Genomic DNA, 14,782 nt, shown 5'->3' on the forward strand with positions numbered 1-14,782 from the left:
TCCTGTTGAACCCAACACCACTAAGCCCCGGCCCCCGACACATCTTCTGCCTCCTGTTGAATGAGAAGGTGCTTTTGAGCCTTCTAGAGGCTGACGGGGTCATTGTTTTGTAAATTATGAGTTAGGTCGCATATTTTCCTATTATGTTAATTATAAAACGTCATATTTGTGTTGATCGGGTAAATTTCAATGTGCAGTTGTTCGACGACCTCCACGTGCGTTGGACAAGCTCCGCCCCTGCGTTTGTTGGTGAGCACAAATGTCTTCTCTTCCTATGCCCTTAATTTGCTCTGGTCTGGTCTTCGTGCCGATGAAACTTGCTAGCTATAGGTTTCTTCAATCATGACTATGTGTGACCAGTATGCATCTCCCGTTCGAAAGAACGACATCTATAAATATGCATGTCTTTGCATGTTTATAACCACCATCCTTCCGAATAGTCCAACGGTATCCATGGACAGCCCAAGTATGTGTACATTAGGTCTCTTTTCCCGTATGCTGTGCTCCGAATCCGATGCATAATTTCGTTAGTGCCTCCCTGTTGTTCTCCGGGTACACATCTTCTCCGCTTATTTCCGAGACGTGTATCAGGAGAACAATGGGGAGGTGCTGCCGAAATTCTGCGTCTGATCTGGAGCAGAGCATGGGAAAACGAACCCAATCTACACATACTCGGGTGGGATTAGGACCTATCTTTACCTATTAGCTTGTAGGTTGCATGGACGTAATAAAACTGACAAACTTGATTAGCGGATGAATATAGATGATGAATTACATATTTATTTCTGGTGTGCCCATAGGTAGCTAGGCAAGATGAGTGATCGTGTTGGATGTACACTGGTCACCCTAGTCAGAAAGACATGACCCATGAATGGTTAACAAAAACCAGGAAGTTTGTGAGAGCCGCATTTGCAAATTGCCAGTAAAAAACATGGTGCACCTGGACCAACTACGACAACTGGAAAAAGCTGATAGAGTTTGAAATGGATAAACACCTGCAGAAGTGGGGTTTTATGCCTAATTATACGGTGTGGACTTTTCATGGTGAGTCTGACCAACGTGCTAGAGCTGAGGTGATTCATCGTCGCACCGACGAGCATGGTACCAGGATCAAAGACATGGTGCAAGACTTTGATGATGGTCGAGATTCGTACGATGAGATGGAGGAATCTCCAAAGGCCTTCTATGAAATGTTGGAGTCCTCAAAATGTCCTCTCCACGAGCAGACTGGGCTTTCTCAGTTGGATGCCATCGCGCAAGTAATGGCTCTGAAGGCTCAATTCAACCTAGGAAGAGAATGCTATGATGCAGTGATGACGATATTTGGACGCTTTCTACCCAAAGGCCATGTACTGCCTACAAACCTGTACCAGTCAGAGAAAATCCTCCGTGTACTTAAGATGCCCTATGAGAAGATGCACGCTTGTCAGAATGGATGTGCCTTATTTAGGCTTGAGTATGCAGCTTTGAACTATTGCCCCATTTGCAATTCTTCCAGGTATATTGTGGTAGACAACGGTATGGTTGAGAAGAATCAGACCAAAATCCCCATTAATGTTCTTCGGTATCTGCCAATCGTACCAAGAATTCAACGTCTTTTCATGGTCGAAGAAACGGCCAGATAGATGAAATGGCACAACTTGGGAAAAAGAACCGAACTAGATGCGGATGGGAACAAGATGCTGGTACATACTTCAGATGGTTTTGCGTGGAAGCACTTCGATGCATTACATAAGGATAAATCAGAAGATCCAAGGCATCCTAGAGTTGCCATCAGCACAGATCTGTTCAGTGAGTATGGTATGACGGCAACACAATATAGTTGTTGGCCTGTATTTTTCATTCTATTCAATCTCCCACCCGGAGAGATTATGAAAAGAAAGAACATTTTACCGACGTTGATAATTCCAGGGCCCAATTATCCGGGGAAGAATATGAATGTGTACATGCAGCCTCTTATGGATGAGTTCCAAGAAGCCTGGGATAATGGGATCAAGACATATGATGCTGCTACCAAAACAAATTTCAAAATGCATGTGTGGTACATGTACTCGACGCATGATAATCCGGCGTTTGCGCTATTCGGTGGCTGGTGTGTGCATGGAAGGTTCCCATGCACCACATGCAAGGCAGCTCTTTAGTTCTGTTCGGTGCAGGTTGGTGGCAAGTTTTCTTGCTTCGACATGCATAGACAGTTCATGTATCCTGACCATAAGTTTTTAAAGACAAGAAGAATTTCATCAAAGGTAGAGTTGTCAAAAGCACTGCACCAGCTGCGTTTACAAGCCAACAATCCCTTGATCAGTTAAAGGCTCTCGAGCTTGATCCTTTGCGTCCAGGGTACTTCAAAGGGTATAATATGGAACACGCCTGGACTCACAAGTCATGCTTATGGGATCTCCCTTACTTCAAAGACCTACTTTGCCCCCGCAACATTGACGCGATGCATACTGAAAAGAATATTGTGGAGGTCATTTTTGGTACGTTGTTCGACATAAAGGGGAAGTCAAAAGATAATCCTAAGGCTAGAATCGACCTGGAGGCTCTATGTGATAGACCGTTACAAAACTTGCGACAACGGAAAGGAAAGCGAAGCATAGCGAAGCCAAAGGCATGGTTCAATCTTGAAAGCCCACCTATCAGGGAAATTCTATTATGGGTGAAAATGCATTTGATGTTCCCCGATGGGTATGCTGTGAATCTAAAGAGTGGAGCGAGTGTTGAGAAATTGAAAATATTTGGTCTCAAGAGTCTTGATTGGCACATATGGATTGAGCGGGAAATGCCGGTGATGTTGCGTGGCTTTATCCCTAAGGATGAATGGTTAGTATTGGGAGAGTTGAGCTATTTCTTCCGTTCTATTTGTGCAAAAGAACTATTGTCCGGCATGCTAGATGAAATGGAAGAGTTGGCGGTGGAGTTGATTAGCAAATTAGAAAATATCTTTCCACCGGGCTTCTTTAATCCAATGCAACATTTCATTTTGCATCTCCCGACCGAGGCAAGATTGGGGGGCCCATTCAAAATCGATGGTGCTACTCAACTGAGACGATGCAGAAGACGCTTTGAGCTAAATGTAAAAATAAACGTAGAATTGAAGCATCGATCGCCGAGGCATTCATTACTCACAAGGCGGCAAACTTCGTGAGAACACACTACGAAGCCAAAAATCATCATTTGCATAACCCGAAGCCTCGGTACAATGATGGCGATCCTAAAAAAGGTCGATCCAACTTTAGCCTATTCAAAGGGAAGCTCGCACCATCCAGTGCTTCGAAATGGAAATCATTGGATGTCAAAGAATGGCGGACCATTTCATTGTATGTCAAAGAAGTGCGGCCGTACATCGAGTAAGTTCTCGGTAAATTATTGTTCCGCAACTTCTAATTCCTTTGAAATATTCTTATTCCTGATATTTGATATAGTCGATACGTTGCCGAATTCTCATATGGCGCGGTCATCGAAAATGATTCCGTCGAAGAGTATGAGCTTCTCGCAAAGCATGGAGGCGACTATCCCGGTTTCATCTCTTGGTTCAAACAAAGGGTAATTAATTACCATTAATGGGCCATTTGATTTCCTGGTCTAATTTGCGGCTAATGCATCCATTCTTTCGTATTAAACTTGTAAGCTGATGCAGAGTCTATGGACGCCGAGTTGAGACCAGCGCTAATGGTTTTGACTATAAGGTCCATTGATTTGACAAATACAACATCAATGGGTATCACTTACGTACCTCTGGAAAAGAACTATCTATGCCCAACCTAAAGACTACAAATTGTTCTGTCTCTACTATCGGCGAAGGAGGCACCGAGTATTATGGAAGAGTTGAAGCAATTTATGAACTTCTATTCTATGGGGAAAATCTACTGACCATCATAGTCTTCAAATGTTATTGGTTTGAGCCGAGGGAGACCAGAAGGACTCGTGAACATTAGATGTTCTTGATGTCTATATTACGGCTCAGCAAGCGACAAAAGTTTTCTATCTACCGTGGGCCTGCCAAACTAATCCAAATCTGAAAGGTTGGGATGTCGTTTATGAAGTGCCGCCACATTTTAGACCACCTACCCTCGAGGAAGAGGATGACAAACCTCACATTGACCCACACACATATGAAAGAGAATTCTTCCAAGAAACATGTATGTCCAAGAACCATTTCAAGAACCGCTCTACTTCACCCCAGAACATTGAAGTAGACAGCGACAGTGAATCTATCTTAACCCCTGAGACCGAACAGGAAGAGCCGCAAGAAGAAGAGGTTACTCTTGTGGATGACCTATCACTTCTTGATTGATTACATAATGGTGGCCTTCCACACGTTCTTCCTGATAGTGATGATGATGATGTATTTATTGATGATAGTGATGATCATGATTAATTTTTTGACCCCGAAGCATATATAGACAAGCACGATTGTTATTAGTTCAACTGAGGTATTCAACTATTACTATATATAAATTTTGGGTTCATGTTAGGTATTCAATTTTTATTAGTCACGTTGGTATTTATGATGACGATACACTTAAATTATATACATTTTATTACTCATGTTGGTATTTATGTTGTACTAATTTCATTTACTCTTTGTCATGAGAGGTGTTGAAAGATGGTGGGGAAGGGTCGAAATTACTCCGTGGCTGTTTCTTCGTCGGCGGCTGGTTGGATGGGTACTTCCATTCCTGCCTCGCCTCTTCGTAGAGCGGTGCTCTCTACTCTGCATGGAGTGGCCGCTTCTTCGACTCTCGTGGCCCCTGTGAGAGGAGGTCGACCCCCGCGAGGTCGAGAGGTACTAAAGGTACACGTGGCCACGAGAGAGGTAGGGCGTTGGCTGCCACGCCTTCCTCGCTACCACCCCAAGCTGATTCACCTGAGCACATGACTGCTAGGGTTGATTTGTGTGAGGTGGAGGCTACACGGTCTCTGGTTCACGAGCCTCAGGCCGACGAGGCTTCGACCCACGAGACTCGTGTCCAACAGGCTTTGTTCTAGGCGACTCTGGAGGAAAGAAGGGATGAGGGTACGTCCCAAGAGAACCAGTGGGATACCTGGCCTGATCTGGATCAGCCTGAGCCAAGTGGCCATGCTGATAGCGACGAGGAGCTGGGTGAGGGGGCCACCGTCTACTAGTGTGGTAGTTCAGGGCTCCCTCTCGTGCTGGCGACCCGCGAGCAGAGGTGGTCTATTAAGACAAATGTGTAAAAGTAAGTAAATTTACTCGTATTTAACCTTCATATTTTCTCAAATATCTAATGTTTTGGCTTTAATTTGTCATACTGCAGGGGTTCGATTGTTTCCAAGCGTGTCCGCAAGCCCAACAACGTCCTTGGTGTGCTTTGCCATCAAAACTTCTCGTGGTTTTTTAGGTTGCCTGGTCGGGAGCGAGAGGTAGGAATGACCTAGGAGCACTACATGAAGCTATTACATATTATTAAGGCCTTGTAGTTAGTTTCCTTGATTTGATTCTTACGCGTTGCACTCAAATTTGTCTTTATTAACTCAGGTTCCCCCGAGATGGTGTGTGGATAAGATTGATTGTTGGGAGGCCTTGGTGGATCAGTGGTGCTGCGAAACGTGGGAGGCCAGCCACAACAACGCCAAGAAGAGGTGTGGGAAAATGGTTGGTGTGCCACACCATCAAGGGAGCGTCAAATTAATCTAATTTGCTGAGAACTGGGTATGTAGTTTGCTTCATGCCTCATGCAATTCATTCTTAATGCTATCTTGAGCCCTTTACTAATACATTTTTCCTCTCTCTATCTTTTAGGCGTGCCACAATAAGACGGATGTGCCACAGATGTACGACTTGTATGCGATGGCCCATATTGCCTCGTACAAGAAGGTCAAGATATTCTCTGAGTCTGACCTCGAGCATCCAGAAAACTTCAACAACATCTCCTCCCACCACAAGCTCGTGAAGTACATAGATCACGGGAAGGCAAGGAATGGGGAGGACTTTAACCCAAGCGAGGGGTCTATTGATAGGTGGCAACGGGAGGCCCCATGGCTCGATCGCCATTGGAGACGGCCTTATACATTCTCCTAGCTCTCTCCGGCAGATAAAGGCACGCCAAACAAGCTCCTGTCTTGAGATAACACCTCATCCACGACCAGTCGAGTTCGCCATCGAGGTTAGTTTAATGGACTCAACTATCTTTCCCCATTATGTTGTGCGTGCGAACCAATATGATTACAATGCTAACAATGAGTTGTGTTGCAGGCCGCTATTCTGAAACAGAGAGAGGCAATGCAGGCGCTTTTGGTGGAGAAGGATAAGGAGATGAAGGAGCTGGAGGAGAGGACGGCTGCGTTGGTGGAGGTGGAGATGGCTCGGAATGATGCGTCTAACACGGCCATGTACGAGGTCTTCGTGGTAAGTTTATTCTTCATATTTTGTCAAATCTTGCATTTTAATGTCCGTTTCATTAATAACTAAAAATTTTGACTTGCCAAAACCAAATGTACAATATATGTGCGAGAAGACCGGACACGTCCCTCCGGTGATGCCAGTCATTAAAATGGTGGGGACGGTGCGTTTCATTTCAGTGCAGTGATATCAACAGTGTCATCATGCCAACAACACATTGCAAACTATGTTTGGTGCAGAATATCTCCCGAAACACATTGCACGACCCTTCTATAGTGGAGCCTTCTCCAGGTGAAAGAAGCCAGAGCCACCGTGCTTCACCGCCGTTATGACGATAATGTTGGAAATATGCCCTAGAGGCAATAATAAATTAGTTATTATTATATTTCTTTGTTCATGATAATCGTTTATTATCCATGCCATAATTGTATTGATTGGAAACACAATACTTGTGTGTATACATAGACAAAACGCTGTCCCTAGTAAGCCTCTAGTTGAATAGATCGTTGATCAAAGATGGTCAAGGTTTCCTGACCATAGGCAAGTGTTGTTAGTTGATAACGGGATCACATCATTAGGAGAATCATGTGATGGACTAGACCCAAACTAATGAACGTAGCAAGTTGATCGTGTCATTTTGTTGCTACTATTCTTCTGCGTGTCAAGTATTTATTCCTATGACCATGAGATCATATAACTCACTGGCACCAGAGGAATACCTTGTGTGTATCAAACGTCACAACGTAACTGGGTGACTATAAAGGTGCTCTAGAGGTATTTCCGAAGGTGTCCATTGAGTTAGTATGGATCAAGACAGGGATTTGTCACTCCGTGTGACAGAGAGGTATCTCGGGCCCCACTCGGTAATACAACATCACACACAAGCCTTGCAAGCAATGTGACTTAGTGTATGTCACAGGATCTTGTATTACGGAACGAGTAAAGATACTTGCCAGTAAATGAGATGGAAATAGGTATGCGGATACCGACTATCGAATCTCACGCAAGTAACATACCGAGGGACTAAGGGAATGACATACGGGATTATATGAATCCTTCGCACTGAGGTTCAATCGATAATATCTTCGTAGAATATGTAGGTTCCAATATGGGAATCCAGGTCCCGTTATTGGACATTGAACGAGGAGTCCCTCTGGTCATGTCTACATAGTTCTCGAACCCGCATGGTCTGCACACTTAAGGTTCGGCGATGTTTTATGCGTATTTGAGTTATATGGTTGGTTACCGAATGTTGTTCGGAGTCCCGGATGGGATCACAGATGTCACGAAAGTTTCCAGAATGGTCCGAAAACAAAGATTGATATATAGGTTTGTCTCATATGGTTACTTGAAGGTTTTCGGGCATTACCGGCATCCTACCGGGAATGAGGAATGGGTTTCGGAGTTCTACCGGGAGGGTTCCACCCACCCGATAATACGCCCAAAGGCTTTGTGGGGGCACACCAGCCCTTAGTGGGCTGGTGGGCAAGCCCAAGAGGGCCCTTGCGTAGGAAGAAGGAAAAAAACCAACAAGAGAGAAAACAAAAAACAAGGAGAGGAGGGGGACAAATAAGGAGGACTCCTCCCCCCAAACCGAATTGGAGGGGGACTCCTCCTCCCCCCTTCGGCCAACCCCTTGGGTCTGCCTTGAGCCTCCAGGAAAGTTCCCTCCCCTCCCTCCTATATATACTGGGGTATTAGGGCTGATTTGAGACAACTTTGCCACGGCAGCCCGACCACATATCTCCACGGTTTATCCTCTAGATCGTATTTCTGCGGAGCTCGGGCGGAGCCCTGCTGGAATAGATCATAACCAACCTCCGAAGCACTGTCATGCTACCGGAGAACTCGTCTACCTCTCCGTCTCTCTTGCTGGATCAAGAAGGCCGAGATCATCGTCGCGCTGTACGTGTGCTGAACGCGGAGGTGCCGTTCATTCGGCACTAGATCAGGAACGATCATGATGAGATCGCGGGACGGATCGTGATGAGATCGTGGGATGGAGTGTACGACTACGGTTATTTGAATCACGCAAGATGTTCCACTACATCGTTTGTGTTTCTTAATGCTTACCGCTGTGTGATCTACAAGGGTACGTGGATCGGAAATCTCCTCTCATAGATGAACATCACCATGATAGGTATTGCGTGTGCGTAGGAAATTTTTTGTTTCCCATGCGACGTTCCCCATCAGTGGCCTCATGAGCCAGGTTCATGCGTAGATGTTATCTCGAGTAGAATGCAAAAGTTTTTGTGGACGGTAATGTGTGATTTGCTGCCCTCCTTAGTATTTTCTTCATTCGCGGTATTTTTGGATCGAAGCGGCTCGGACCGACATTACTCGTACGCTTACGAGAGACTGGTTTCATCGCTACGAGCAACCTCGTTGCTCAAAGATGACTGGCGAGTGTCGGTTTCTCCAACTTTAGTTGAATCGGATTTGACCGAGGAGGTCCTTGGAGAGAGGTTAAATAGAAATTCATACATCTCCGTTGTGTTGTTTGCGTAAGTAAGATGCGATCCTACTAGATACCCATGGCAACCACGTAAAATATTCAACAACAATTAGAGGACGTCTAACTTGTTTTTGCAGGGTATGCTTGTGATGTGATATGGCCAACGACGTGACGTGATATATTGGATGTATGAGATGATCATGTTGTAATAGTTAATATCGACTTGCACATCGATGCTATGGCAACCGGCAGGAGCCATAGGGTTGTCTTTAAACTAACTTTTGTGTTTGCAGATAAGTTTACAATATTGCTAGGACGTAGCTTTAGTAGTAATAGCATAGCTTACATGACAACCTCGATGGCGGCACGATGATGGAGATCATGATGATGGGGATGATGGTGTGGCGCCGGTGACAAGAAGATCATGCTGGTGCTTTGGTGATGGAGATCAAAGGAGCACTTGATGATGGCATATCATGTTACTTATGAATTGCATGTGATGTTAATCCTTTTATGCACCTTATCTTGCTTAGAACGATGGTAGCATTATGAGGTGATCTCTCACTAAAAATTTCAAGAGGAAATTGTGTTCTCCCCGACTGTGCACTGTTGCTACAGTTCGTCGTTTCAAGACACCATGTGATGATCGGGTGTGATAGACTCAACGTTCACATACAACGGGTGCAAAACAGTTGCACACGCGGAACACTCGGGTTAAACTTGACGAGCCTAGCATGTGCAGACATGGCCTCGGAACACAAGAGACCGAATGGTCGAGCATGAATCGTATAGATGATATGATTAGCATAGAGATGCTTACCACTGAAACTATTCTCGACTCACGTGATGATCAGACTTGAGATAGTGGATTTGGATCATGTACCACTCAAATGACTAGAGACATGTACTTCTTGAGTGGGAGTTCTTAAGTAAAATAATTAATTGAACTAATTATCACGAACATAATCTAATGGTCTTTGCGAATTACGATGTAGCTTGCGCTATAGCTCTACTGTTTTTATATGATCCTAGAGAAAATTTAGTTGAAAGTTGATAGTAGCAAACTTTGCGGACTGAGTCTGTAAAACTAAGGATTGTCCTCGTTGCTGCTTAGAAGGATTATGTCCTTAATGCACCACTCGATGTGCTGCACGTCGAGCGTCATTTGTGGATGTTGTGAACATCCGACATACACGTTTCTGATGACTACGCGATAGTTTAGTGAAAAATACTTAATGGCTTAGAAGGAAGGTGCCAAAGACGTTTTGAAACATCACGGAACATAAGAGATGTTCTAAAGAGATGAAATTGTGATTTCATGCTCGTGCCCTTGTTAAGAGGTATGAGACCTCCGACAAGGTTCTTTGTCCACGAAGTAAAGGAGAAAAGCTTAATCGTTGAGCGTGTGCTCAGATTCTCTGAGTACGACAATCGCTTGAATCAAGTGGGAGTTAATCTTCCAGATGAGATAGTGATGGTTCTCCAAAGACACTACCACCAAGCTGTGAGAGCTTCGTCATCAACTATAACATATCAAGGATAGATACAATGATCCTTGAGAGATTCGCGATGTTTGACACTGCGAAAGTAGAAATCAAGAAGGAGCATCAATAGTTGATGGTTTGTAAAAACACTAAGTTTCAAGAAAGGCAAGGGCTAAAAGGGAAACTTCATGAAACGGCAAACCAGTTGCTGCTCTAATGAAACCCAAGATTGAACCCAAACCCGAGACTAAGTGCTTCTGTTATGAGGGTCACTGAGGCGGAGCTACCCTATATGCTTGGTAGATAAGAAGGTTGGCTAAGTCGACAGAAGTATATTTGATATACATGATATTGATGTGTACTTTACTAGTACTCCTAGTAGCACGAGGGTATTGGATACTGGTTCGGTTGCTAAGTGATTAGTAACTCGAAATGAAAGCTACAGAATAAATGAAGACTAGCTAAAGGCGAGGTGGTGATACGTGTTGGAAGTGTTTCCAAGGTTGATATGATCAAACGTTGCACGCTCCCTCTACCATAAGGTTTGGTGTTAAACCTAAATAATTGTTATTTGGTGCTTGCGGTGAGCATGAACATGATTGGATCGTGCTTATTGCAATACAATTATTCATTTAAAGAGAATAATGGTTACTCTATTTTCTTGAATAATCACCTTCAATGGTTTATTGAATCTCGATCATAGTGTTACACATGTTCATGATATTGGTGCCAAAATATACAAGGTAATGATGATAGTACCACTTACTTGTGGCACTGCCGCTTGAGTCGTGTTGGTATAAATTGCATGAAGAGGCTCCATACTGATGGATCTTTATATTCACTTGATTTTGAATCACTTGTGACATGCAAATCGTACCACATGAGCAAGGCCTTGTTTTCATTGAGATGAGACAAGATAGTAACTTGTTGGAAGTAATACATTTTGATGTATGCAGTCCAATGGGTGCTGAGGCATGCAGTGGATATCATTATGTTCTTACTTCAATGACGATTTGAGTAGATACAGGAGTATTTACTTAATGAATCACAAGTCTGAAATATTGAAAAAGTTCAATTATGTTTCAGAGCGAAGTTCGTTGTAACAGAGGATAAACTGTCTACGATATGATCATAGAAATGAATATCTGAGTTGCGAGTTTTGGTACACAGTTAAGACAATGTGGAAGTTGTTTCACAATTCATGCCACCAAGAACACCATGGTGTGATGGTGTCATAGCCGCGACCTATTTGATATGGTGCATACTATGATGTCTCTTATCGAATTACCACTATCATTTATGGGTTATGCATTAGAGACAACCGCATTCACTTTGAATAGGCACCGCGTGATTCCTTTGAGATGACACAGTATAGACTGAGGTTTAGAGAAATCTAAGTTGTCGTTTCTCGAATGTTTGGGGCTGCGACACTTATGTGAAAAAGTTTCAGTCTGATAAGCTCGAACCAAAAGCTGATAAATGCATCTTCATAAGATATCCAAAACAGTTGGGTAAATGTCCTATCTCAGATCCGGAAGCAAAGTGTTTGTTTCTAGAAACGGGTCCTTTCTCGAGGAAAGGTTTCTCTCGAAAGAATTGAGTGGGAGGGTGATAGAACTTGATGAGGTTATTGAACCGTCACTTCAACTAGTGTGTACCAGGGCGGAGGAAGTTGTTCGTGTGGCGCCTACACCAATTGAAGTGGAAGCTGATGATAGTGATCATTAAGCATCAGATCAAGTTACTACAGACCTCGTAGGTCGACAAGGTCGCGTACTACTACAGAGTGGTACGGTAACCCTGTCTTGGAGGTTATATTGTTGAACAACAATGAACCTACGAGTTATGGAGAAGCAATGGTGGGCCCGGATTCTGACAAATGGCTGGAGGCCATGAAATCCGAGAGAGAATCCATGTGTGAGAACGAAGTGTAGAATTTGGAAGAACTACTTGATGGTCGTGGGACTATTAAGTAAAGATGGATCTTTAAAAGGAAGATAGATGATGATGGTGATAAGTCACGATCAAGAAAAAGCTCGACTTGTCGCAAAGATGTTTTCGACAAGATCAAAGAGTTGACTATGATGTGACTTTCTCACTCGTAGCGATGCTAAAATTCTGTTGGAATTATGTTAGTAGTTGTTGTATTATTTGTGAAATATTGCACATAGGAAGTCAAAACATTGTTTCGTCGACGGTTTCCTTGAGGAAAGATTGTATGTGATACAATCAGAAAGTTTTGTCGATCCTAAGGATACTAACAAGTATGCAAGCTCCAGCGATCCTTTTATTGACTGGTGCAAGCATATCGGTGTTGGAATATATTCTTTGATGAGTTGATCGAAACTTTTGGGTTCATACAAGGTTTGTGAGAAACTTGTATTTCCAAAGAAGTGAGTGGGAGCACTATAGAATTTCTGATAAGTATATGTGGTTGACATATTGTGGATCAGAAGTAATGTAGAATTTCTCTAAAGCATAAAAGGTTGTTTGAAAGGAGTTTTTCAAAGGAATACCTGGATTGCGCTACTTGAACATTGAGCATCAAGATCTATGAAGATAGATCGAAATGCTTAATAGAAGTTTCAACAAGATGCATGCCTTGACAAGTTTTTGAAGGAGTTTAAAATAGATCAGCAAAGAAGGAGTTCTTGGTTGTGTTGTAAGGTGTGAATTTGAGTAAGACTCAAAACCCGACTCCGGAAGAATGAAGAGAATAGGCGAAGGTCGTCTTCTATACCTTAGCCGTAGACTCTAAAGTATGCCATGCTGAGTACTGCATCTGATATGTGCCTTGCTACAAGTTTGTTAAGAGGTACACAGAGTGATCCAGGATAGAATCACTGATCAGCGGTCAAAGTTATCCTTAGTAACTAACGAACTAAGGAATTATTTCTCGATTATGGACGTGGTTAAAAAGTTCGTCGTAAAAGGTTACGTCCATGCAAGCTTTGACACTAATCCAAATAACTATGAGTAGTGAAACATATTCGTATGTTAGAGTAGATATTTGGAATATTTCTGAATAGCGCATAGTAGCAGCATCTATAAGATGACATAAAGATTTGTAAAGATCGCTCGGATCTGAAAGGGTTCAGAACCGTCGACTAAAAGCTCTCTCACAAGAAAGATGTGATCAAACCCCAGAACTGTAAGGGTGTTGGATTCGTTAGAATCACATAGTGATGTGGACTAGATTATTGACTCTAGTGCAAGTGGGAGGCTGTTGGAAATATGCCCTAGAGGCAATAATAAATTAGTTATTATTATATTTCTTTGTTCATGATAATCGTTTATTATCCATGCTATAATTGTATTGATTGGACACACAATACTTGTGTGTATACATAGACAAAACATCGTCCCTAGTAAGCCTCTAGTTGACTAGCTCATTGATCAAAGATGGTCAATGTTTCCTGACCATAGGCAATTGTTATTACTTGATAACGGGATAACATCATTAGGAGAATCATGTGATGGACTAGACCCAAACTAACGAACGCAGCATGTTGATCGTGTCATTTTGTTGCTACTGTTTTTCTGTGTGTCAAGTATTTATTCCTATGACCATGAGATCATATAACTCACTGGCACCGGAGGAATACCTTGTGTGTATCAAACGTCACAACGTAACTGGGTGACTATAAAGGTGCTCTATAGGTATCTCCGAAGGTGTCTGTTGAGTTAGTATGGATCAAGACTTGGATTTGTCACTCCGTGTGACGAAGAGGGATCTCGGGGCCCACTCGGTAATATAACATCACACATAAGCCTTGCAAGAAATGTGACTTAGTGTATGTCACGGGATCTTGTATTACGGAAAAATTAAAGAGACTTGCTAGTAAACGAGATTGAAAAAGGTATGCGGATACCGACGATCGAATCTCGGCCAAGTAACATACCGAAGGACAAAGGGAATGACATACGGGATTATATGAATCCTTGGCACTGAGGTTCAATCGATAAGATCTTCGTAGAATATGTAGGATCCAATATGGGCATCCAGGTCCTGCTATTGGATATTGACCGAGGAGTCCCTCGGGTCATGTCTACATAGTTCTCGAACCCGCAGGGTCTGCACACTTAAGGTTCGGTGATGTTTTATGTGTATTTGAGTTATATGGTTGGTTACCGAATGTTGTTCGGAGTCCCGAATGGAATCACAGACGTCACGAGGGTTTCCAAAATGGTCCGGAAACAAAGGTTGATATATAGGTTTGTCTCATTTTGTTACCGGAAGGTTTTCGGGCATTACTAGCATCGTACCGGGAATGACGAATGGGTTCCGGAGTTCTACCGGGAGGGGCCCACCCACCCGAGAAGAAGCCCAAAGGCTTTGTGGGGGCACATCATCCCTTAGTGCGCTGGTCGGCAAGCCCAAGAGGGCCCTTGCGCAGGAAGAAGGAAAAAAAACCAACAAGAGAGAAAAAAAGGAGAGGAGGTGGGACAAAAGAGGAGGACTCCTCCCCCCAACTC

The sequence above is a fragment of the Hordeum vulgare genome, chromosome 5H (assembly GCF_904849725.1).
Source record: "Hordeum vulgare subsp. vulgare chromosome 5H, MorexV3_pseudomolecules_assembly, whole genome shotgun sequence".
Lineage (NCBI taxonomy): Eukaryota > Viridiplantae > Streptophyta > Magnoliopsida > Poales > Poaceae > Hordeum > Hordeum vulgare.